At 56.1% G+C, this 7,495-nt stretch overlaps 1 protein-coding gene across 14 annotated transcripts in view; it reads right to left on the reverse strand.

Annotated features, from left to right (window-relative positions):
- Positions 1 to 7,495, reverse strand: part of AGAP1 (ArfGAP with GTPase domain, ankyrin repeat and PH domain 1) — a 548,021-nt gene that overhangs the window by 511,575 nt on the left and 28,951 nt on the right. Inside the window, exon 1 of one of the 14 annotated variants that reach the window (XM_040450593.1) lies at positions 6,915 to 7,080. The exons of the other annotated variants lie outside the window; for them this stretch is intronic. The gene's annotated coding sequence lies outside the window, so the exon portion shown is untranslated. Of the gene's footprint in view, positions 1 to 6,914; positions 7,081 to 7,495 lie in introns of those variants that run through there. 14 annotated transcript variants of the gene reach the window in all.

Raw genomic sequence — 7,495 nt, forward strand, 5'->3', positions numbered from 1 at the left:
CCGGGGGGGGGGGGGATGCAAGTGACTTCCAGCGTGAGTCCCCTTAAGTCACTCAGTGACTCGGGCCTCAAAACATCCATGATCCACAGCCAAGGTATTCCAAGTGTTGAGGTAACTATTGGACAGGGTCCAGAGTTCAAGCATTTGAACTTGAAAACTCCTACAGGTTCAGCAACAGCAATATTGGAAGTGATCACTGGAATCCAAGTGACGGTCTTCATTCAAAGAGCTGCGAGCCCCTAAGACTGCCACTATTCGACACGGTGGGGCCGGGGGATGACCTGAGATGCAAACTCGCGGGTGCTGTAACTGCACTGTCCCCCTGCAGCCACCCGCCCACCACTGCCTGCTGCTCCTTCGCCCTATGCGGGTGCATTGCTCCTCTGAGCGTCACGGGTGCCCCTGCCCCGCCCGGCTCCCAAGATGTTCCTATGACACCCCAAGTCCCCCCCCCATCGGGGGCTCCGCGCAGAGTTCCTACCACCCCATCCGGACGTCTCCGTCCTTCCAGGCCCCCTTCCTCCAGCCCTGCGGCCAGACGTCCCCTCTCGGCCACGCCTCCTGCCGTGACCGCGCCACATTCTCATGCCCCCACCTGCACACGCACAGCCCCCCCCCCCCCCCGCTGTGTCCCGTTCCTTATCCCGCGTTCCCCGCCTCTGTGCCGTGTGCTGTACCGAATTCAGCCTCTCGCTGATCCCTCCCGCCCCACCGCGGGCTTGGCTACAGAAAGGCCGGTTTGTGCCAGGTTCCTTCACTGCTGAGTCCCCAGCCTGGCCCGGGGGCCGGCACGTGGGAGCCGCTCCCCCGGGACCCGGGACCCGCGACCCTGCGGTTGAGCGAGTGAATACATGAACACACAAAGGAGCCACGGGGCTCCCACACCTGCCCAACGGCCAGAAAAGCAGGGGGCTCGGAGTCTGTCATGTCGGGAGGCTCAGGGAGGGGCAGCGAAGAACCAGAACGAGGGAGGAACACAGAGCCACGGAGACCTAAGAGAAGCAGACACGCTGTCTGAGCCGGGCACACAGTTCAAATCGTTTCTCCGCGAAGCTGGGGTGGGCTCTCCTCCCGGATGGAGCTCCGCCCACAGTGCTCCCTCCGCCCATGGTGCTCCTGGCACGTGCATTTCCTGCAGCCGCCCATAAAGCACCAAGGTACACAGTGCAGGGGGCCAGAGGGGACCGGACAGCGCCAGTAACTGCGGCACACACAGCCACGCACCCACGTCCACACCTCACGTTTACACACGCACACACACACTGGGTTCCATTCGATCGTGTTAAAGAAAGAGCCACTAAGAAGGTGGGCACCTACTCCCATGGGGAGCAAGAGAGTTTTCATGGAAAACTGGACGTTTAGATCCATTGAGCTGTCCTTGAACGATTAGGACTTCCACTAATGGATACGGAAATTATTTCTTCTTGATGAAAAACACCATCAGGGGCGTCTGTGTGGCTCAGTCGGTTGAGCGTCCAACTTCGGCTCAGGTCACGATCTGACCTCACAGCTTGTGAGTTCGAGCCCCGCGTGGGGCTCTGTGCTGACAGCTCGGAGCCGGGAACCTGCTTTGGATTCTGTGTCTCCCTCTCTCTCTGCCCCTCCCCCACTCGCACTGTCTCTCTCTCTCTCTCTCTCAAAAATAAACATGAAAAAAAAAAATCAAGAGCAAAGGGAAATGCAACGCAACAGAAGTTTAAAAGATGAGCCATTTTCGGGGATAAGCCAGTAACAGGGTTAGAAGCAAAGGCCTAACTAACTCCTCAGGATAAACCAGAAAGGCCTCTGTGGTCAGACTCTGGAGGGCTCTCCCAAGGCCAGACAACTGGGGCCCTGAGTTCCAAACACACATGCCTCCGCTCAGAGAAAGTTCTGGAAAGCAGACCGCTGCCTGCAGGGGGCACGCAAGGGCAGGCGAAGCCAACACCCTCCCACCAGTCCAACCTCGCAGTGGACCGTCACAGCTCACTATGCGCACAAACTCACCAACTGGGCAGAAACACCATTTTTGCTGAAGGCTGCAGACGTTCAGGCCCCAGAGAGAGTAGCCTTTGATGAGGCTTCAGTCTTCCCCCAGGGCCCCCCAGGACCGCTCCGTGGCTGGGCCACGCGGACAGCTGCCGAGCTCTGAATGCACTTGCAGTGACCGCCTACAGCGAGGCCGGGCACCTGGGACCCCCACTCACACATAGTCCTGCCTCTTCCAGACCGCACTTCTCCCTGAAAGGTCACAAGGGAGCCCTGGGGACAGGCAGCAGCACTGTGGTCGCCACCCGCCCCCTCCGCAGGGCACTCCTGCAGGGACCCAGGCTGTTGGGGGGGGTGGGGGGCTCAGCCCTGGGAGGTGGTGGTGTTCACCAGCCGTGGATCCTTCCCCACCTGCAGACACACCAGCAGAACTCGGGGGGTGGGGGGTAGCGCACAGAAGCATCTGCAGGAAAGAAGCACCCCCGGGTCAGTCGTTCCCTTAAGGCTGGCGTTTGCTTCCTACTGTTATTTGCCCAGTTTCTCTGCACTATTTTGTGGGAAAAGTCAATGCTGCAACTGATGACTCATCCAAGGAGCCCTGAACAGGGCAGAGTGAGGTTGAAACCAAATGCCCAACGATGAGTGGGGGGGGGGGGGGGGGGGGGGGGGGGAAAGCAAGGGGGGGAGGGAGGGAGGGAGGGAGGGACGGACGGACGTGAAGCTGCCACTATTCCTGGGCACAGGCGGGTTTCCAGGGGTCACCGTGCTTACACCCCCCACACTGCTCGGAGGAGGCACTACCACCATCCCAGCGTCACTGCACCGGGAAACTGAGGCACAGGGCAGCCCTGAGTTTTACAGAAACAAGCCGCTGTGGGCATATATTATGATGAACTCGAGAATGTATACATGAATGCATGTGCATAAGTACACTTCTGATTTGATAACTTGTCAAACATTTATCCAAAAAGGTAAACGGCCTCGATGCTCACTTGGGTTATGGAGACAAAAACAGCCCAGTGAGGGGCGGAGGGGTGGTCCAGGGGGAGCAGCAGACAGACAGATCTGATAGTTCCCAGCCGTGAGAAAAACCCCAACACTGATTCCACGCTGGCCTCCCAATGCCATTTTCTGAGCATTCCTTTTCATTAGAGCAAAAGACAAAAGAACAAAGCCCCCCAAAATATAATAAAGTCTGGCTGATGATTTTAAACACTGGAGTAGGACGCCTGCCATGTGTTTAATCTCAGCCAGAGTGTAATTTTGCTCAGCATTCCCAGTAAAATCTTTGTTTTCATCCTCAGCACAAAATGCCACCCAGTTTCTAATTATCTGACATGCTCCTATACAATTTTAATTATAAGATAGTAAACTCGTAAGTAAGAGATGAACACGTTTCCCTAAGACCGTTCAACACTTGTCTGATCCAGAAACATTAATAATCATTAAGCTTCCTTACATAATTTCCTACTAAAATCCACTTGATTTCCAGCCTACCGCAAACATCTGGATCTTCATTTATTTTATAAAGAAGAGAGTCAAAATCTCTTTCATCAGAAGGTGGCTGACTGTGGTTGCTAACGAACTTAAACATGTTTGATTTTTTTTTTTAATTTTTTTTTTCAACATTTATTTATTTTTGGGACAGAGAGAGACACAGCATGAACGGGGGAGGGGCAGAGAGAGAGGGAGACACAGAATCGGAAACAGGCTCCAGGCTCCGAGCCATCAGCCCAGAGCCCGACGCGGGGCTCGAACTCACGGACCGCGAGATCGTGACCTGGCTGAAGTCGGACGCTCAACCGACTGCGCCACCCAGGCACCCCAAACATGTTTGATTTTTAATGGACTACCTGTAGATTGAAAAGTAACTCATCTGGAACACAGCATCCACAGCACAGCCCATGACCCTACCCGGCTCTGATGCTCACTAACCTGGTCGTGGTTTGCTCTGCAGCCTTCACACTTAAGTGTGAACCATTAATGGTTTTGGGGAGATCCCCCCCCGCCTTTTTTTAAAACGTTTATTTATTTATTTAGAGAGAGCGAGCAAGCAAGCAGGGGGAGGGGCAGAGAGAGAGGGAGAGAGGGAGAGAACCCAAGCAGACTCCACCCCATCGGCGTGGAGCCCGACGCAGGACTCAAACCCACGAGCCATGAGATGACGACCTGAGCCAAACTCAACAGTCGGACGCCCAACCGGGTGAGCCGCCCACATTCCCTGGGGTTTTTCTCTTTCTAGGCTCAGTAGCAAAGCAATCCACGTTTTTGTTTACTTCAAACACCATTATGCCAGTACGAGGCACTGAGGACATAAACCAAGGACGGCAAACCATGTGTCTGCCAACACACAGGAGGCTCCGAGCGGAAGGGACACCACGGCCACCACTCGCCACAGGCGGGCAGGAGACGAGGGGTGAACTGAGGTGGGGGTGCTTGGTTTTACCTGCTTTATAACATCAGTTTCTGCCATTTTGTTTTTTCTTTGAAGCACTCAAAAAGCTTTACGAAGAGATCTGGTTTGGGACGGGTCCATTCCAATCCGTCCACGATTAAATACCACACAGCCGTCCGAAACCGCGTCGGTGGGAAGGTGGGCACAGGAAAACATCACTCTGGCAAAGATCAAGTAGGAAGAAACTGGACGCGCCGTTGTGCACGTGATACCCAGGACCCCTCAACAAACAGAACGGTGGGGAAAACACACGCCCCCTCAAAGTAACCGTGGTTGCCTGCCCATGGAGTGATAATGGGCGATGTTTTTCCCTTCTTTTCGTGTCCCACATTTTCTGTATTGAGCAGGTAACAGATTAGCAACCAGAACAAGAGCTGAATTTATTCCCTGCAAATTCTGCTTTTGGGGCTCAATACTACCTCTTCTCCTGTCTTCCCTGTTTCCCATTTAAAAATCCCAAGCTTAGGGGCGCCTGGGTGGCTCAGTCGGTTGAGCATCCGACTTCAGCTCAGGTCACGATCTCGCGGTGAGTTCAAGCCCCGCATCGGGCTCTGGGCTGATGGCTCAGAGCCTGGAGCCTGCTTCCGATTCTGTGTCTCCCTCTCTCTCTGCCCCTCCCCCGTTCATGCTGTCTCTCTCTGTCTCAAAAATAAATAAATGTTAAAAAAATAAATGAATAAATAAAAATAAAAAAATAAAGAAAAATAAAAATCCCAAGCACAGACAAGCGTCAGCCAGTGTCCAGGTGTCCGGGTCAGTCCTCCCTTTGCAGGGAGGTGTCCTCCCTCCCTGCAAAGCTGGGGCTCCTCCAGGGGCAAACGTGGACAGAGAACCATGGTCTCCCAACACCCCCAGAGACACCATGTGAACAAGGCACAAATCATTACTGCATCTCCAGGCAGAGAGCGGCAGGTGACATGGGAGAGGGCCACTCACAAGGGATGGGACTCAAAAACAGTGTCTGGGAGATTCGGACAGGGTGTACCAGGGCCAAAAGGCAGGTAGTGTCCCCAGTGGCATGCAGGAGGGGACAGGGCAGTGGGCGGCTGGGAAAGCTGTGCAGGGCAGAGTAAGGAGGCCTCCTCAGTGCTGACGATGAGCAGGGGGGAGGCTGGCTGCACAGGGGGAGGGGATCCCTGCCGAGAAGGATGCCCACAGGCATCGGTCTGGACCAGGACAAGAAGCTGGGATTCCAAACTCAGCCTCCCCACGCGACTAGACGCGGGGTACACACACATTAGCAGGCCTGTGCCAACGGCCGCAAATCACTATCCGCTACTCATCTCCTAACTGTACTTCCTAAACCGTGCTGTAAGCTAGCAGACGCACCAGATACCTGACGCCCAGCAGGGCCCACACCCCGTCCCCACCCTGAGTAGACGGCTGAGCCCCAGTGATGACAGGCGTGTCCCCGACTCTGCAGTCCGGGAGATGAATCACCTACAGGACCTTCAGAAACACAGAGAAAGGGGACTGTCATGACAGGCAGAGAAGTGTGCCCCCCACACCCGATGTGCACACACCGAACCCCCAGATCCCGTGACCTTACCTTACACCACAGGGGGGCTTTGCAGGTGTGAGGAAGTTAAGGGTCTCGTTCTGGATTGTCCACATGGGCCCATGTAACCGTGAGGGTCCTGAGAGTTTGGGAAGGGGAAGCGGGAGACAGAGGGGAATGTGAGGAGGGAAGCAGAGGCCGGGCAGGGCCTGGAGGAAGCTACCCCCGCTTTCCTTGCGGACAGAGAAGAGCCGTGTGCCAGAGACCGCCAGAGACGGGAGGAAAAGGCAAGGGGATGACCCCACCCCCACTCCCCGTGGCGCCTCTGAAGGAGCACAGGTCTGCTGGCAACAGCTTAACTTTAGGATGTGCTCCCTCCAGAACCACAAGAGGACAAGTATGCACCACGAAGCTGGGATAACAGGAAACTAACAGCAAGATCACTAGGGAGCCCAAGCATGACCGTGTAGCCCCTCGCTAAGGAGGTACAAGCACAGTCTAACGGGACATCACACTCAGCAGGGGCCGGACCAGCAGTGCGAGGACCCCCCCCCCCGCTCGGCGACTGTGACCCACCAAGACCGCAAATGGGCAGCAGTGGCTCAGCCAGCTCAGCGACCCGGCAATAATCTGACCCGTGTTTTTTGTCGTTGTTGTTTTCAAATATTTTTTTAATGTTTTTATTTTTTTGAGAGAGAGAGAGAGAGAAAGACAGAGCATGAGCAGGGCAGGGGCAGAGAGAGGGGGAGACACAGAACCCGAAGCGGGCTCCAGGTTCCGCGTTGTAGGTACAGAGCCCGAGATGGGGCTCGAACCCACAGACCGTGAGATCATGATCCAAAGCTGAAGTCGGAAGCCCAACTGACCGAGCCACCCAGGTGCCCACCCCCCACCCCCCCGACCCGTGTTTTATGTAACTGCCCCTTGCCGGCCCCATCCAGCACTATGGTGCGGTTCACCTTCCCGGGTACTTTATAACTCACTTCTACTTACCGCCCCTTCTTCCAAAGAAACTTCCGACCCCGGGCACGTCGGCTTCTGTTTTAAACGTCTCCGCACAGAGGAGAGGCGTGGGGCGGCGGGCTGCCCTGGGCTTCCCCGAAGCCCGGGTGCTGATCCTTGCCTCCCCGGCCCTAGGATCCCAAAGCCACACTGATGTGCCTTACCGCCACTTTCCAAGCCCCGGAGGGCAAGGATTCTCCAGCTGTCCCCATCCCCATCGCCCTGGGAGGCGAGCACAGCCTCTCCCCAGAGGCGGTGCTGTCACAGCTGCGTGCCGCCCTCCCCCCACCCCACCCCGAGGCTGAGGCTTGCGGCCGGGCAGGCCCAGACGGGATCTGTGCCTGTCCTGCTTCTTCCTCTCCACCTCTGCTCCAGATGCTGCCAACAGCCCTGAGTCACAGGTCAGCCTGCGGGGGGTGAAATGCACAATGGTCCCAAAGGCTTCTCATGCGAATGTGTGCACCTCACTTAGGGGATCAGTCGGCTGGGGACAGATTAACACAGGATCAGAAACAACCAGGTGCCCGCTGTCCCTCCAGCTCCCGGACTCTGCAGCACGGGAGCTGAACTCT

Source organism: Herpailurus yagouaroundi, unplaced genomic scaffold, assembly GCF_014898765.1.
Source record: "Herpailurus yagouaroundi ecotype Mexico unplaced genomic scaffold, PumYag 202, whole genome shotgun sequence".
Classification (NCBI taxonomy): Eukaryota; Metazoa; Chordata; class Mammalia; order Carnivora; family Felidae; genus Herpailurus; species Herpailurus yagouaroundi.